General features: G+C 35.7%; 1 pseudogene; it reads left to right on the top strand.

Annotated features, from left to right (window-relative positions):
• The first annotated feature begins 5310 nt into the window (after positions 1 to 5310).
• LOC100994375 (tRNA N(3)-methylcytidine methyltransferase METTL2-like) lies at positions 5311 to 6921 on the top strand (annotated as a pseudogene).
• Positions 6922 to 18551: the final 11630 nt, after the last annotated feature.

The raw sequence follows: 18551 nt of genomic DNA, 5'->3' as shown, positions 1-18551 counted from the left end.
TAAATTTCTTTTCTTGTAGTGTCCTTTTCTGGCTTTGGTCTCAGGGTAATGCTGACCTTATAAAATGAGTTTGGATTTTTAAAAAATTTTGAAAAGGATTGGTACCAGTTCTTTTTAGAATATTTGGTAGAATTCAGCTGTGCAGCTATCATGTCCTGAACTTTTACTTGGGCATCTTTGTTATATTTTTATTGATTTTTTTCAAAGAATCAGGTTTTAGTTTATTCTTTTTGTGTTTTAAATTCCATTGAATTCTGCTCTTAATTTTACTGTTTCCGTTTGCGTGCTTTGAGTTTAATTTGTTCCGCTTATTTTTTATGGTTTCTTAAAATCTTATAATATTGTTTCAGAAACGTCATTGTTTTTAAAAATTGGCATTTAATGTTACATAAATGTCAGTTTAAGCACTGTTTTAGGTGTGTTCCATATGTTGTGTTTTCTTTTTCATTCAGTGCAAAATATTTTTAAGTTTCTATTGCTATTTGCTCTTTGACCTATGGGCTATTTTAGAGTGTGTTATTTAGTTCCAAATATTTGAGCATTTCCAGATTTCTTTCTGTTATTTATTTTTATTTTAATTCCATTTGGTGAGATAGCATATGTTGCCTGATTTCAATTGCTCAAAATTTGTTGATGTTTCTTTATAGCTGAGAACACAGTGTATTTTGGCAAAAATTTCATGTGCATATGCAAATATGTATTTAATTCATGTTGTATAGTGTATTCAAAATATTAATTAGGTCAAGTTGTTGATAGTGTTATCCAGGTTTTCTTTTTTTTCTTTTTCTTTTTTTTTTGGAAACAGAGTCTCGCTCTGTCACCCAGGCTGGAGTGCAATGGCACGATCTTGGCTCACTACAACCTCTGCCTCCCTTGTTCAAGTGATTCTCCTGCTTCAGCCTCCCGAATAGCTGGGATATTACAGGTGCCTGCCAACATGCCCAGCTAATTTTGGTATTCTTAGTAGAGATGGGGTTTCACCAAATTGGCTAGGCTGGTCTCAAACTCCTGACCTCAGGTGATCCACTCACCTCGGCCTCCCAAAGTGGTGGGATTACAGGCGTGAGCCACTGCGCCCAGCCTATGTTGTCCAGGTTTTCTATATCCTTACTGATTCCCATTTACTTATTCAGTTACTAAAATAGGAGTATTGAGATGTCCAATACAATTGTAGATTTTTCTATCTCTCTTTGCAGGTCTACCAGTTTTTGCTTCATGCATTCTGAAACTGCGTGGTTTGATGCATATACATATAGAATTTTTAGACCTAATTGACTACTTGATTCTTTTATTATTATATAATACCTCTTTTTTGCTCTGGAACTATTTGTTTTGAAGTCTGCTTTGTCTGATATAAGTAGTGATTATAGCTTTCCTGAGTTAATGCTTTCATACTATAATTATTTCCCATCCTTTAACTTTAAATCTCTACACATCTTTATAATTAAATAGGATTTCTTGTAGACAGCCAGTGGTTGGAATTTTTTAACCAATCTCTCAATGTCTGCCATTTGATTTGAGTGTTTAGACATTTACATTTTATATAATTCTTAATATAATTGTATTTGTATTTACTAATTCATGAGTGTATTCTATTTGAACACATCCAAGTTCATTCACCTTTCTTCTTTTTTCGGCTTTCTTTTGGATTAATTGAATATTTTTAAAAATAGCTTTACTTAATTTTTACTATTGGTTTATTAGTTGTATATGTTTTAGTACTTTCTTTATAGATTACAATAGAAACCATTAACTTACCATGTTTACCTTTAAATATTTACCACCTCATTTAAAGTGGGCAAGAACTTTACAATCATATACTTTCAAGTTTTTCCCCCTTCTTCTTTACATGATTGTTGTCATGCAATTTATTCTGAACAGGATTATTGGATGAAAAAACTTAGTTTTATATGTTTTAAACCTATGATTTTTACTTTAGACATTCAATTATCTTTTAATTATGAAAAATTAGATTAAAACATCTATCTTATTATCCTCATTTTTATCATTTCGTGCACTCTTTATTTCTTTGTGTGGATCCAAGCTTTGATCTGGTCTCACACTCCTTATACCTGAAGGTCTATTATTACAATTTTTTAAAACATACAGTTCTACTAGCAGTCAATTCTCTTGTTTGTTTTTCTGAAAACACGTTTATTTCATCTTTTGACATTTGTATCTCTCATTTTTAAAAATATGTTCGCTGGGTATAGAATTTTGGGTTGACAATATTTTACAGATAACACTTTGTCTTCTGGTGCATGATACAGTCATATAGTACAGTATAGGGTAACATAATATAGTATAATATAGTTTCTAATGAGAATCCTGCTATAATTCTTGTTGTCATTTTTGTGTATTTTGTTTATAACATTTCTTTTTCTTTCCTCTGTCTGCCTCTAGGATTTTTTCTTTAGCTTTGGTTTTTAGCAGTTTGACTGTAATGTATCTACTTTTTAGAATTATCATGTTGATATTTTCTCAGCTTCTGGAACCATGGTTTGATATCTTCCACTATTTTTGGTACATTTTGGCAATTATATTTTCACATAATCTTCTGCTCTGTTCTGTCTCCTCCAAGATCAGCAAGTTTATATATGTCAGGCTGACAAATATCCTACAGCTTTTGGATGTCCTTTTCTGTTGTTTCCCCTTCTCCACTCTATTTTCTCCTTGTGTTTCAGTTTTGGTAACTTTTATTGAATTATTTTCATGTTCACTCATTATTTCTTCTGCTCTTTCAAGACTATTGATAGGCTACATAAAAGAATTATTCACCTCTGATATCATGGTTTTTTAAAAAACTTCCAAGTCATTTTACTTGACACTTTCTTATAGCTTTCATCTCCCTGCTGAATATTAGAAAGGGACATTATAATAGTGTCTGAAACCTATTATTGGAGTTGCTGAAATCTTGAACAACATTGCATGGTATCCTGCTACTTTGAGAGAAAGTTTTAAAGCCAAAATGAAAAAAAAATTACCCATGGAACTCCAGAGAACAAATTAACTTTCATTTGTTAATAAAATAAAATTTCATTTTATGTTAAATTAATTTTAACATAAAATGAAAAATGGCATACAGGAGTATTAGAAATATAGCTTCTGCCTTGTTTAAATATAACAATATTAAAGCGTTACATAAGAATACAGGAATCTCTTCCTGTGCTCTGGGATAAAAGGGTTCTCCACTCCTGCCCTAGAGGCTGAGCTTTTTGGCAACATAGGAAGGAAGAATCCAGGGAAGTGGGTGATGATTTGTGTTTGACTCCAGAAGCATCCAATCACCTTCTCACATATGCACTACTAAGCATGGGGCTCTTGCCAATTTCTTCGCTTTTCTCCAGTCTTATAAGTACCCAGTAAAGAACCATGAAAGAGATTGTGAATGTATATAAATTCCCCTTTGTCTGGGTCCCCCAGTTATTAATAATTGATATGCTAGCTGGAATCAGCTTCATAAATAATTCCAGGCACAAACAATCAAAACCTACTTCAATCAATGTAAAAGTGTCCACTTTAAAAGCCACTAACTTCTCTTATCTCACAAAGATTTTTCCCTAGAATGGAAAATTATTAAGGCTAGTTTTACATTCAGGTTCAGTAATAAGGATACTCATTTTTTCACTCGTTTAAAAATTATTTATTGTCTGTTTATTTCATACCAGGCATTTTTCTCATTGCTTTGGATAAAAAAAGTACCAAAACATATAGACACGCATTTTGTTTTCAAGGAAAAATCATTCTAATGTGCAGAAAGACAATAAAAAAGTAATTTCCCAAGATATAAAATGATAGAGATATAGATACATATGTTAGAAGGTATATCTATATACAGTGCACTGTATCCTTGAAATGTTATTTCCTCAATGTAGACAATGTTTTAAGGAAGATAATTTGTGAATTCTGTCAAATGCTGCTGATTAGTTAAGTAGGATGAGAACTGAGAATTGGACAGTGTTCTGATTTAGCAATGTAGAGGGGATTGGAGAGAAGATTTAGAAGAAAAAGGAGAAGAGGGATTAAATCATGAAAATAAAGCCTGCTTTAGGGAAGTCTTGAGAAAAAAAATGAAGCAGATAAACAATATTTTATGACCATACAATGTTTAGCAATTTGAATAGTAATTTCCCAGTTGTTGTTTCCTTTGAAACTATCCATGAGACGGAAGCAATGATTTCCCATTTCAAAATTAGGAAATTGAAACTCAGTACCATTATGCAACTATCAGATGCCAGAGCTGGAAACAGAATCCAGTTCTGACGTCCAGTCCAAGCCATTCTAGATTGCACAATGGAGACTTAACCCACAATGAAAATAAATTCTGCCTGCTTAATTGTTCTGCTTGGGGCCACGCTCAGCTGAGTTCATTGTGCAGCTTAGTCCACTAGCTGATGTTTTGCAGGTTGGTAAAATAATTTGTTTATTCTGCTGCAGGAATCCTGTGGGTGTTCAATATGTGTTAATTTATTTGACTAAGTCTCAGAGGAGAGTTGTAAATCCCAGCATGTTTCTTTATTGAAGAATATAACCACAATTCACACATAATCACTATAATCCATATTTATTCCTCAAAGTAAGATCCCTTTGATGTTCTCAGTGACAATTGGGGACCTTATTTCAGTTGATGCTTGTAATGTAGAATCATCCAAAGGGCCATTATTGTTCCAATTAGCATATAAGTTTAATTTAATATTTATACCAGGTAGAAGAAATTTTTCAAGTACATTTTATTCTTCCCTGGCCCTTGGAATTTCATTTTTGGACAAAACTAGTTAAGTCCAAATTAATGGCCATCAGATATATGGAAAGGATATTTTGTCAGAGAGATATATATAAATATGTACTTACATTCTTATGCTGTAAACAAGGCATTTATGAGAGTTCATCAGACCACCAAGTGAAATTGTTGGCTGTATCTTTGTGTTGCTACACTCCAGTACAGAGGAAGAAAGCGATGTGTTTCTGGAATGAAGGGTCAGTAACAGCAAATAATGTTTTAAAATGAGAAATGATAATGCTATAGAAAAATAGAGGAATAATCCTGCAATCAGACACATACATGCGCATGCACCTGCACACACACACACACACACACACACACACACACACACACTACTTGCTACTAAATAGAGGAAATGGAGAATTGGAGAGACATACATGTTGAGGACCTGCCACAACCCTGTAGGTTTCCATTTGCTGAGACGTGAGAAACTTGTGTCTTAAAATATTGAACAGGCTGACGTAGGCTTGCACTCCACCTCAGAGAATTAAGGTAGCAACTGTTTTAGATGGAATTGCACTATGAGAGCTGAAAACAAAGAACTCTCTTTAGTTTCTAATTAGATAGAGAGCCAAGATCATGAGTATTAGAATTCTGCCTGCCCTCAAGAGGGGCTCTGGAGCAAAAGACTCCAACCTAGACTCTGAAAAACACAAAAAAGGACGTATGAAGACCGATTGTTTCCTGGTAGCAGTGCCACTTTCAGGATACTAGAGGTTGGTTGTGGAGTTGGAAATAGTGTGTTTCCAATTTTGAACACTTTGCAGAGCTTTCCAGAGTCCTTTCTGTATTGTTGTGATTTTGCTTCTGGAGCTGTGGAGCTCGTAAAGTCACACTCGTCCTACAGAGCAGCCCAGTGTTTTGCCTTTGTTCATGATGTATGTGATGATGGCTTACCTTACCCTTTTCCAGATGGGATCCTAGATGTCATTCTCCTTTGTGCTCTCTTTGTGTCTTTGTGCTCTCTTCTATTCATCCTAACAGGATGCAAGGTGTTGTAAACCTACTGTCCAAGCTACTGAAACCTGGGGGAATGCTGTTATTTTGAGACTATGGAAGATATAAGACTCAGCTTCGTTTTAAAAAGGGACATTGTTTATCTGAAAATTTTTATGTTCGAGGAGATGGTACCAGAGCATATTTCTTTACAAAAGGGGAAGTCCACAGTATGTTCTGCAAAGCCAGTTTAGATGAAAAGCAAAATCCGGTTGATTGCCGCTTACAAGTTAATAGGAAAAAACAAGTAAAAATGCACCGAGTGTGGGTTCAAGGCAAATTCCAGAAACCATTGCACCAGACTCAGAATACTTCCAATATGGTATCTACACTCCTTTCTCAAGGCTGAACTTTGTAACATGTTAAGGTACAAAGCCAGAGGACTGTGCTATTCAAGGACTACTGTAAGTTTTTCGTTTCTCAGAAGACAATGAGAAAAAAAGAAGAGAATTTGTATTTCTTGCTGTTTTGTCATAGGTGAGCTCCTTTGTGCGTTTTAAGCACATGTAAGTGATTCAGCACAGTGTGCCTTTTTCTGCGCTTTGAAAACTTGATATGCCTAAGCTTGTTTGAATTTATTACATCTAACCATTTTGCTTGTTCCTTGAATTTTATAAGCATTCAATTAAACTGGTATTATGTCAGGTAATTTTGAGAAAATGTAACTTGACATTTTTTGCAAGTAAAAAAATTGTTTATTTGTTTAGGCTTAGTAAGCCAGTTCCCAAACATACACACACACAGACACACACAGACACACACACACACACACAAAGGGAGGAATTCCTGACCATAATGAAGCTCAAAACCCTCAAAGGGGAGACTAATATTTGCTTAAAAGGATTGTTAACTTCCACATGTAATCTACAGAAATAAAGTTTTTTTTTTTTTTTTTTTTTTGAAACAGAATTTCTGGATCAAAAGGCAAATATCTTCTTTTTTTTTTTTTATTATACTTTAAGTTTTAGGGTACATGTGCACATTGTGCAGGTTAGTTACATATGTATACATGTGCCATGCCGGTGCGCTGCACCCACTAACTCGTCATCTAGCATTAGGTATATCTATACAAAAAATACACAATCATGATATATGTTTATACGTGTATGATTATATAATCATCAAAAACTTTACTGAGGATGAAATCATTCTCAGTAAAGTTTTTGATGATTATATAATCATACACGTATAAACATATATCATGATTGTGTATTTTTTGTATGTGTATCTCTTTACATTAATGATACTTGTAGAGTGGTCAGAGTAAGAAACATCACATTTCTTCATTTCATAAAATCAATTTAAATTCAAACCTAAGCTCCTATGCCACCAGTCTCTCTCACAAAATCCTCAATGTTCCTCTAGGATTGTGCAAAGGTCCTGGAGTTTTATGCAAAGCAAATATTTTAGGAGGCACTTCCAGTGTGGGATTCATGCTGGTCCCTTTCAGATGCCTGTTGTTTCTAAGTCCTCATAATCCTTCGATGTTCAGGATGCCTGGAGCTCTGGTGCTCCTTTGCAGACTGGTCTTTGTTGGTGCTAAAAGTCAGCTGCCCAAACTCTCTCCTTCACCCCCAGGGCACTGCTAGAAGCAGAGTGAGTTTGCATTGCTCTTGCCTACCAAATTCCATCCTTTTCTCACCCTGTTGCTAGGTTCTTTTTTTTCTCTCTGTCTCTTTCTGTCCACAAAGATCTTCTCCTTTTCCTCTCCACATCGTGGAAGCATATAATAATTTCTTTAATGAGTCTAGGCTTTTATAAGACACAAACGATTGGCTTCATACAGTTTCTACCATCCATCAGTTCAATTACAAACTACCAGCTTGGGTGGAAGTGGAAGAAGATAAACAGCCACGGTTGCAAAGGAGAGAAAGAGAATATTGCATGTCCAGTATGTTAAATGGTCCAGAAATCCTTGTGAGGACAGGAGAAACAAATGGGCTAACCCGTAGGTTAGTCTAGGCTCTCTCTGACAATAATATTTGACCAGAAGTTTGGGTATTTTTATGAATCTCCTAACAATAACATTTACCTTAACTTTAACTTGGGGAGAAGGAGAAAAGGAAGAATTCTGGGGAGATCACAAGCGAGCACAGAAGGAGTGGAAAGGTTGCAGAAAGTTGGTGTGTTCAGTTACTTGCTACTGAAATTCCAGGCAGCAGCTGCTGCTGCTATGGAAATGAGATTGGAAAACTTGCTTGGATCTCTTCTTTAGCAATGCCCTTTCAGGTGGTAAATAGTAAGGAGCAAGGAGGTTGTACAGAAAACGGAAAACACTGTAAAATTAGAGGACTAGGAGATAAAGAATGTTCCAGCTTCTCTAAATCTTGTGAAAAAAAAATTGCGAGCTGTCTTTCTGTGTAGCTTTCCTCTTCGTCCTCACAGTTTTCTTCTTCCTTTTCTTCTTTGTTCTCCTCCTCCTCTGAAACACAGACACATAGACACAGACACAGACATACAGACACACACACACACACACACACACACAATCTCTCTTTGCCATTATCTTTCCTGTTGCACTGTTAGCTTCCTCTAGTTTCCCTCATTTCTAGGATCTTTTAACTGCATTAGGTATTTGTAGTTTTTGTTGATACATAATAGATGTACATATTTTGGGGATACATGTGAGAACTTCATACAGTAATATAATTTGTAAATATCAAATCAGGGTAATTGAGATATCCATCATTTTAAATATTCATCTTTTCTTTATGCTAGAACATTCAGATTATTCTCTTTTAGTTATTTTGAAATGTACAGTAGATTAATATTGACTATAATCATCCTACTGATCTATTGAACACTTGGTCTTATTTTTTCTATCAAACCATATAATTATACCCATTAATCAACATCTCCTCATGGACCCCCAAACTTCCTGGCCTCTGGTAACCACCATTCCATTCTCTATCTTCACGAGATCCATTTTTTAAGCTCCCACATACGAGTGAGAACATGTGATATTTGTCTTTCTATGTCTGGCTTATTTCACTTAACATAATGACCTCCAGTTTTATCCATGTTGCTGCAGTGTATTTGTCTGTTCCCATGCTGCTATGAAGAAATATCCAAGACTGGGTAATTTATAAAGAGAAGAGGTTTATTAAATTGACTCACAGTATGCATGGCTGGGAAGTCCTCAGGAAACTAACAATCATGGTCTTCACAGGGTGACAGGAGAGAGAATGCCAGGTGAAAGGGGAAGCCCCTTATAAAACCATCAGATCTCATGAGAACTCACTAACCATCATGAGAACAGCATAGGGAAAACCACTCTCATGATTCAATTATCTCCACCTGGTCCTGCCCTTGACATGTGGGAATTATTACAATTCAAGGTGAGATTGTGTTGGGGACTCAGAATGAAACCATATCAGACGAGATCTCATTTTTTGTGGTTGAATAACATTCCATTTTTTATAAATATCACATTTTCTTCATCCATTCATCCATTGATGGACACTTAATTTGATTCCATATCTTTGCTACTGCAAATAGTGCTGCAATAAATATAGGAGTACAGATATCTCTTTGATATACTGATTTCCTTTCTTTGGGGTGTATACCTAGGGGTTATTTTGGGATAACTGGCTCATATGGTGGGATTGCTGGCTCATATGGTAGTTCTATTTTCAGCTTTTTGAGAAACTTTCATACTGTTCTCCATAATGACTGTACTAATGTATATTCTCACCAACAGTGTACAAGGGTTCCTCTGACTCCCCATCCTTTCCAGCATCCATTATGCCCAGTCTTTTTGATACAAGCCATTTTAACTGAAATGAGGGAATATGATAGTTTTTATTTGTATTTCTCTGATGATTAATAATGTTGAGCATTTTTGAAATATACTTGTTGGCCATTAGTATGTCTTCTTTTGAGAAATGTTTGTTCAGATCTTTTGCCCATTTTAAAATCTGATTGTTTTTTGCTATTGAATTGTTTGAGCACATTATATATTCTTGTTATTAATCTCTTGTTAAATGGATGGTTTGCAAATATTTTATACCATTCTGTTGGTTATCTCTTCACTTTGTTGTTTTTTGGTTATTTGTTTTATATTGTTGTTTGTTTTTTTGCTGTGCAGAAGCTTTTTAGCTTGATGTAATCCCATTTGTCTACTTTTTGCTTTGGTTGCCTGTGCTTTTGAAGGCTTACACAAAATATCTTTGCCAAGAACAATATCCTGGAGAGTTTTCCTGATGTTTTCTTATAGTAGTGTCAGAGTTTTAGGTCTCAGATTTAAGTCTTTAACCTATTTTGACTTTTAGGTATGGTAAGAGATAGGGACCCAGTTTCATTCTTCTGCATATGGTTATCTAGTTTTCCCAGAACGATTTATTGAAAAGACTGCCTTTCCTCATTGTATGTTCTTGGCACCTTTGTTAAAGATGAGTTGGCTGTAAATGTGGGGATTTATATCTGGATTCTCTATTTGGTTCCATTGGTCATGTGTCTGTTTCTATGCCAGGATCGTGTTGTTTTGGTTACTATAGATTTGCAGTAGATTTTGAAGTCAATTAGTCCTTGAGCTTTGTTCTTGCTCAGGATAGGTTTGGCCATTTGAGGTCTTTTGTGGTTCGCTATAAGTTTTAGGATTTTTTTTTCTATTTATTTGAAGAATGTTACTGGTACTTTGATAGAGATTGCATTGAATCTGTAAATTGCTTTGGGTAGAATTGTCATTTTAACAATAACAGTTCTTCCAATCCATGAGCATGGAATATATTTCCATCTTTGTGTCCTCTTTAATTTCTTTTATCAGAGTTTTATAGTTTTTCTTGAATAGGTCTTTTACTCTGATTAGATTGATTCCTAGATATTTAATATTTTTGTACCTATTGGAACTAGGATGGCTTTCTTGATTTTTTTTTCAGCTTATGTGCCATTGGCATATATAAATGCTACTAATTTTTGTATGTTGATTTTGTATCCTGAAACTTTACTGAATTAATTTGTTTTTATAATTTTTTGGTGGAATCTTTAGGCTTTTCTAAGTATAAAATCTTGTTGTCTGTAAACAAGGCTAATTTGACTTCTTCCTTTTCAGTTTGGATGCCCTTTATTGCTTTGTCTTGCCTAACTGCTTTGGCCAGGACTTCCAGTGTTATACTGAATAAAAGTAGTAAAAGTGGGCATTTTTGTCTTGTTCCAACCCTTAAAGAAAACCTTCAATTTTTTCTCATTCAATAAAATGTGGGTTTGTCATATATGGCCTTTGTTATTTCGAGATGTGTTCCTTCTATATAGTTTGATGAGGATTTTTATCATAAAGAGATGTTAATTTGATCAATGCTTTATTAGAATTTATTGAAATGTTTATATGCTTTTTGTTCTGGTTATTTTAATGTGATGTATCACATTTATTGATTTGCATAAGTTGAACTATCCTTGCATCCCTGGGACAAATTCTACCTGGTCATAGTGAGTGACTTTTTTTTTTAATATGTGTTGATTTTGATTTGTTAGAATTTTGTTGAGAATTTTGTATATATGTTCATCAGTGATACTGGCCTATAGGCTTCTTTTATCATTGTGTCCTTGTCTTGTTTTGGTATCAGTGTAATTCTGGTATGGTGCAGTGAGTTTGGGTGTATTCCTTCCTCTTCCATTTTTTTTTTTTTTTTTTTTGAAGAGTTTGAGAGGCATTGGCATCTTCTTTAAATGTTTAGTAGAATTCAGTAGTGAAGCCCTCAGGTCCTGGGCTATGTACTACAGCTTCCATCTTATTATTAATTATTGGTTTGTTAGGTTTCTTATTTCTTCATGGTTCAATCTTGGTAGGTTGTGTATATATAGGAATTTATCACTTTCTTCTAGGTTTTCCAATTTCTTCGCATATAGTTGTTTATAATAGCCTCTAATGTATAGTTAGTCTCTTCTTTGAATTCCTAAGTTGTCTATAGCTATGCTTCCTTTTTTGTTTCTAATGTTATTTATTTGGGTGTTCTCTCTTTTGTTGTTAGTCTAGCTAAACTTTTGTCAATTTCAATTATCTTCTCAAAAAACCTTGGCCAGATCTGGTGGCTCACGCCTATAATACCAGCACTTTGGGAGCCAAGGCAGGAGGATCACTTGAGGTCAGGAGTTTGAGACCAGTCTGGCCAACATGGTGAAACCACATCTCTACTAAAAAATACAAAAAATTAGCCAGGTGTGGTGGCAGGCACCTGTAATCCAAGCTACTCAGGAGGCTGAGGCAGGAGAATCACTTGAACCCAGGAGGCGGAGGTTGCAGTGAGCTGAGATCATGCTGTTACACTTCAGCCTGGGCAAAAAGAGCAAAACTCCATCTCAAAACAAAAACAAAAACAAAAACCCAACTTTTTATTTTGTTGATCTTCTTTATTGTTTTTTAATCCCAGTTTCATTTATTTCTGCTCCAATCCTTATTATTTGTTCCTTGCTATTAATTTTTGTTTTGGTTCGTTCCTGATTTTATACTTCCTTGAGGGTAGGTTATTTGATGCTTTTCTACTTTTTTGATATAGGTATTTATTGTGATAAACTTCTCTTAGTGTTGCTTTTTCCATTTCCCACATATTTTGCTATGTAATATTTCCATTATCATTTGTTTCAAGAAATGTTTCTGTTTCATTCTTTTTTTTTTTTAATTAACCTACTGGTCCTTCAGGAGCATGCTGTTTAATTTCTATGTGTTTGTGTGTTTTCTGAAACTCCTCATTATTGATTTCTAGTTTTATTTCACTGTGGTCAGAAAAGATACTTGATATGATTTCTATTTTTTTTAATTTGCTTTGAGTGTTCTGTAGCCTAAGATATGCTGTATTCTGGAGAATGTTCTAGGTGCTGAGAAAAAACATGTATTCTGAAGTAGTTGGGTGAAATGTTCTGTAAATGTTAGTTAGGCCTATTCAATCTCCTGTATGGTTTAACTCTGCTGTTTCTTTGTTGATTTTCTGTCTGGATGATCTGTCCATTGCTAAGAGTGGGGTGTTAAAGTCCCCTACTATTACTGTATTGCAGTCTATCTCTCCCTTTAAATCTATTAGTGTTTGCTTTATATACTTGGGAGTTCCAGTGTTGGATGCACAGATATTTTTATAATTGTTATATTCTCTTGCTGAATTGACCCCTGTATCATTATATGGTGACCATTTTATCTCTTTTTACAATTTTAGATTTGTAATCTATTTTATCTAAGTATAAGTATAGCTACTTTTCTTTTTTAGTTTCCAGTTTTATAAAATATCTTTTCCCACCTCTTCAATTTCAGTCTCTGTGTGCCTTATTAGTGAAGTGGGTTTCTTGAAAGCAGCATATAGTTGGGTCTTTTTTTTTTTAATCCATTCACTCACTCTGTGCCATTTAATTGGAAAATCGAGACCATTTACATCTAGTGTTATTATTGATAAGTAAAGGGACTTACTACTGCCATTTTGTTGCCTGTTTTCTCATTGTTCTGGAACTCTTTCTTCCTTTCTTACTGTCTTCCTTTGAGATTAAGTGATTTTCTTTGGTAGTATATTTTAGTTTGTTGCTTTTTATATGTAGTATATATTGTAGGATTTTGCATTGTGGTTATTATGAGGCTTACAAAAAATATTAGAAATATAAGAAGTTACTTCAAAGAGATGACAACTTATCTTAGATCACAAAAAAAGATAATAGAAATAAGCAAACAAAGGGACAACTAAAAACACTTCTCTACACTTCAGCTCCATCTCCCCCATATTTTGATGTTTAGTTGCTCCAATTTACATATTTTCATATTGCCTGTCTCTTACAGCTTGCTGTAGCTATTTTTGTTTTAGATACGTTTGTTTTTAGGCTTCATATTAGAGCTATGAATGGACTGCACACCACAATTGTAGTATTTGAATATTCTGGGGTTGTCAGTGCACTTATGTTTACCAGTAAGTTTTAACCTTCAAATGTTTTCTTTTCTGCATGTTAGTGTATTTTTTTCTTTCAGATTAAATAACTTATTATAGTATTTCTTCTAAGACCAGTCTGATGGTGGTTAATTCTCTCAAATTTTGTCTGGCAAAGACTTTATCTCTCCTTCACATTTGAAAAATAGCTTTGCCAGGTACAATATTCTTGGATAGCAGGGTTTTTTCTTTGAGCACTTTGGAAATGTCATCCTACTTCTTCCTGGCCTATATGGTTTCTGTTGACAAGTCTGTTGCCAGATGAATTGGCATTCCTCTGTGAGTTATTTTCTTCTTTTCTCTTGCTGCTTTTAAAGTCTTCTCTTTGTCCTTGACCTACGAAAATTTGAATATTTTATGATTTGAGGTAGTCTTATTTGAGTCGAATCTGCTTGGTGTTCTCTGACCTCCCTGTACCTGAATATTTATATCTTTCTCAAATTTTAGGAAGTTTTCTGTTATTATTTCTTTGGATAATCTTTCTATCCATTGCTCTTGTTCAGCTCCCTCCTGAATACCAATAATCCTGAATTTTGGTCTTTTGAGGTAATTTTCCATATCTTGTAGATGATTATAGTTCCTTTTATTCTTTCTTTTCTTTTTTCTCCTCACAGTATATTTTCAAATAGCCTGTCTTTGAGCTTTTAGATTCTTTCCTCTGCTTGATGCAGTCTACTGTTGAAAACCTGTAATTAATTTTTCAGTTCAGTAAATGTATTTCTCAGTTTCGAGATTTGTTTTTTTAAATTACTTCAATGTCTTTGTTTAACTTCTCTGATAACTTTCTGAATTGCTTTTTGTTGCTATCTTGGGGATTGCTTCATTTCCCGAAGATGCTACTTCGAATTCTTGGTCAGGTAGCTCACAGTTCACCATCTCATTAAGGACAATCACTGGTTCCTTGCTTTGTCCTTTGGGGAGGTCATGGTTCCCTGTTTGCTCATTTCTCTTGTGTATGTATGTCTATGTTTTTGCACTGAAGGACTAGCCATTTATTCCAGTCTTCTCTCTCTGGCTTATTTTATTTTTTTTTAATTGGATATATTTGCTTAGAGGTTCTTTACCATTAGGTAACTGCCTCCTTTTAGGTTCTAGGTGGCACTTTATGTCTAGGTTTGCCTCAGCTCTAATAAATGATTTGAGGTCCCAAAGGGGATACCTCTTCAGTGTGTCAAGTCTGGGTAGCGATTTGTGCCCAGGGGATCCATAGAACTTACCTTCCACAGTGTAGTGGTGCTGAGCAGCTCTTCTGATTTTGTCTCCTTTGGCTGAGTTACAGAGCAGTTTTCAGAGCTGGTAATGGTAGTCCTGCATCCTCCCTATGTCTCTGGCTCTTCTCAGGGATCTGTCTCCTTCAGGCACTCAAGATGCTTCCAAATGTGTTGGCAGGAACAGGTCTACTGCCAAAAAACCCAAGATGGTGGGAAGCTGGTCATTCATCTATATCTCAGCTATTCCAGTGGAGAAGCTGTGAGTTAGGAGGAAATTTTTGCATGGTTGGTGCCAGGCAGATTGTGGGGAAAGGCAGCATGGATATGGAAATTTCATCTGCTCAGAGGTTTTTTACATCTCTGTAGCCCCAGGAACTGTTTCATCCTCATATCTGAGTTCTGGGATATCACAAATGATAATCCTGGCACTATGCATTTGCTTTTGGTTTTTTGTAAGATGGGGGAGTGATGTCAGGTTGCTTCTATGCCACCATTTTGGAACAGGAAGTCAGTATTTATAGTTTTACTGTAATATATTTTAAAACACTTAAATTATTAAATAAAATACACTTTTTCTTAACTTGTGGAATTCCAGATACATTCTACATTTTCTATGGTTTTGTTTTAACAAAATATTTAACCAAGTGAAATATGTATAAGAACCCAATATTTCCCAATATTTCTTCATTTTGTTTTATTATCTCACAGATAGATAATATCTTTGGCATATTTACTCCACATGGAAGAGAAAAATAACCTTGAACTAACACTGACACAAAGCCAAATGTGATTGAGGGAAAGGCAATCCTTCAGTTGATCCTTAACAAAATGTTTTATTGTTGATAAATACTGAACCACAATAATCGTATTGAGATAAACTCAACAGATATTACTTTATCTTATTTTTAATTAGGAGAGTTTCAAACAGACTGCATTCAGAAAAATGTGTAATATCATCATTACATAAACTTTTTTAATGTTCTTCTTAATACTTGCTTTTCCTAATGCAAATTGATACATTAATCTCCTTAAACTTTTTTTTTAAAGAAAGAGGTCTTACGTAAACTGTGAAATGTTTGACTCAAAAAAAGTGAGCATTAAATTTTCTTATAAATGCTAAGGAAATTTAGGCAAAAGTTAACAGGACATGAAAAGTTATTGAAGATCACGACCCATTTTGGGTCACAAGACCATTTTCATTTAGGCACTATGATATTTGTTCATTTCATTTTAAACAGTATTTCAAGCAACATCAAAATTGAAGAAAACTGTAGTGGTTGGCAGTATGGTGACGAGGAAATTGGCTGGGTAGGTGGGGAAATGAATAGGTGCATATAGTTGCATGGGGTGGGAAAAAGAACATCAGTGGGAAGGCGGGTAAATTATCGGCTCAGAGAACTAAAGTTGTGGAGTTGGGCGTTTATGTATTTATTTTTTTACTTACCACTTTGTACAAGGAATCGTAGGCAGTTTACAGAAAATATATAAGAGTGCAGTAATACTTAAACTATTTGTGGTAAAGGCCAGCCTTTTCCCTTCCCTTCCCTCTCCTCTCCTCTCCTGTCCTCTCCCCTCCCCTCCCCTCCCCTTCTCTCTCCTTCCCCCACTCCCCTCTCCTCCCCTCCTCTTCCCTCCCCTACCCTCTCCTTCATTGCTCCCCTCCTCTCTCCCCCTCTACCCCCTTTTCCTCCCTCCCTCTTCCTTTCCCTTTTTTCCCCTTCCTTTCCCCTTCTCTTCCCCTTCCCCTCCCCTCCCTTTCCCCTCCCCTCCCCTCCCCTCTCTTTCCTCTCCCCTCGCCTTCCCTTCCTATTCTCTTCTCCTCTCCTTTCCTTTCTTTTTCCCTCCTTCTCTCCTTCTTTCCTTATCTTCCCTCTGCCCCTCTTCACCTTTTTCTCCTTACTTTCCAACTTCATCAAAGAATTCGACCTTTGACAAAACAGTAAGAATGGATTACTAGAAAATGAAATAAAAAGAAAACACTCAAACCAGTCAACTTCTTTTTCAGCAAGATGAGTTCACTGATCACATGCTTGGATGTCATGACAGTGCCAAATTGCTCTCAATTCTGTGTGCTTTCTCTGTTTATTCTGTCATGGGCTGTGCTTTTAGTAGTTCTGTCCTATTTAAACATGGATTCAAATAAAAGAAAAAAAGGCAACCAAACAAAAAATCAGCCAGAGATCCTGGAAAGCCATGACTTAGACTAGAAAATAGTCCTGCTGAATTTGCTCCAGTGCTTGGTGCTTGGCTCTGTTCACATTGACATAAACCCCAGTGCTTTATCTGTTGTGGTAGTCGCTATTTTTTTGGTTTGTAAGTGATATAAATCTAACTAAACTGACAGAAGTTGAAATGTATTAGTTTACATAAATTCTAGGAAGGACAGAGTTAGAACAAATTTCAGAGATCCTCGGAAACCTGGAAATGTGGTTATTACATAATCTACGTTTTCTTTTCCACATCCTTTCTAAACAAGGCTTGGCATTTATTCAGGGAGAGGAAGCAGGTGCAAGAAGGCAGAGTTGGACAATTAGGACTCTATAAGATTAGGTCCTAGTCTGAATCCTACCAGCCTCTGTGTGATAGTGTAGAGGTGTTGTCGGTTTTGGAGGATGACTTGTAGGCCTATTAGGGACATGATGTTGAACAAGAAGTGCAGATGCCGTAAAACTACAGCATGAGGCTGCCATGGCAAGGACTCAGCCAGAGACATTTCTGAGTTTTACAAGTGACAGCTAATGTCCAGGAGGGTGTTGCCACCTGTCCACTGCAGGTCATGGACAATGAAGCTAGAACAACTGTTCCCAAGCAAACGAGGAGAAGGCTATGGTCTTGCAAAGAAATCACAAAGGATATCACTCTGTCACTCTGACCTCTTCTGCATCCCCAGATCTAGAAAGGTTAGAGCCAATAAGAAACAGAGCCCTTCTGTTCAGGGCCATGTGAACTACAAGAGTCACCTGGGCAGAGCAGATGCGGAAAAGATCTGAAATGGATACAGAGTTAAAGTGTTCAAATAAACTGGTCTGTCTCAGAAGCTGCATGAGACCAACTTGTGAGAAGTGACTGAAAACTTAGGAAATCAGGCTGAGATATTGCTCAGGAAGACATTCCCCAGTGGGAAACAATGGCTCAGCAACAATTAGAAAAAGAAAACCGCTTATGTTTGTACAAGTTGAAGCACCTTAATAAAATGGTTGCTTAATTAATATTGTGTCTGCTATGTTGAAAGACTGAAAAAAGGCAACCATAGATGTGGAGAGACTAGTTAGGGGACTTTTTGCTGTGCGGTTTGGGTGAAAGGTGACTGTGCCCTTGATGAGAGCTATGATAATGGTTATGGATAGATGTAGATGGATTTGTTATGTATTTTACAGAGAGAATAAACAGGACCTGTTAAAATACTAGACACATATGGTGGGTAGAGGGAGTAATCACTCTCTGTTTACTGGTTGGGAGAGTGAGTGGGTGATAATGCCTTGTAAAGAGATGAGAAAGGCTGAAAGAAGGAGGAAGAATTGGATCAGCATTGAAAGGGGCTGGAATCAAGTTTTGGACTTGCTAAGGTAGAGATGCCTACAAAGCATCTAAATGTAGATATCAAGTGTTCGGTTACATATTTAACTTAGAGCTTAGAGGTTAAGTCTGGGTGTGATATAAAATGGC

Source organism: Pan paniscus, chromosome 10 (genome assembly GCF_029289425.2).
Source record: "Pan paniscus chromosome 10, NHGRI_mPanPan1-v2.0_pri, whole genome shotgun sequence".
In the NCBI taxonomy this organism is placed as follows: Eukaryota; Metazoa; Chordata; class Mammalia; order Primates; family Hominidae; genus Pan; species Pan paniscus.
The sequence above is the reverse complement of the archived record's forward strand: the minus strand, read 5'-3'. Positions and strand labels throughout refer to the sequence as shown.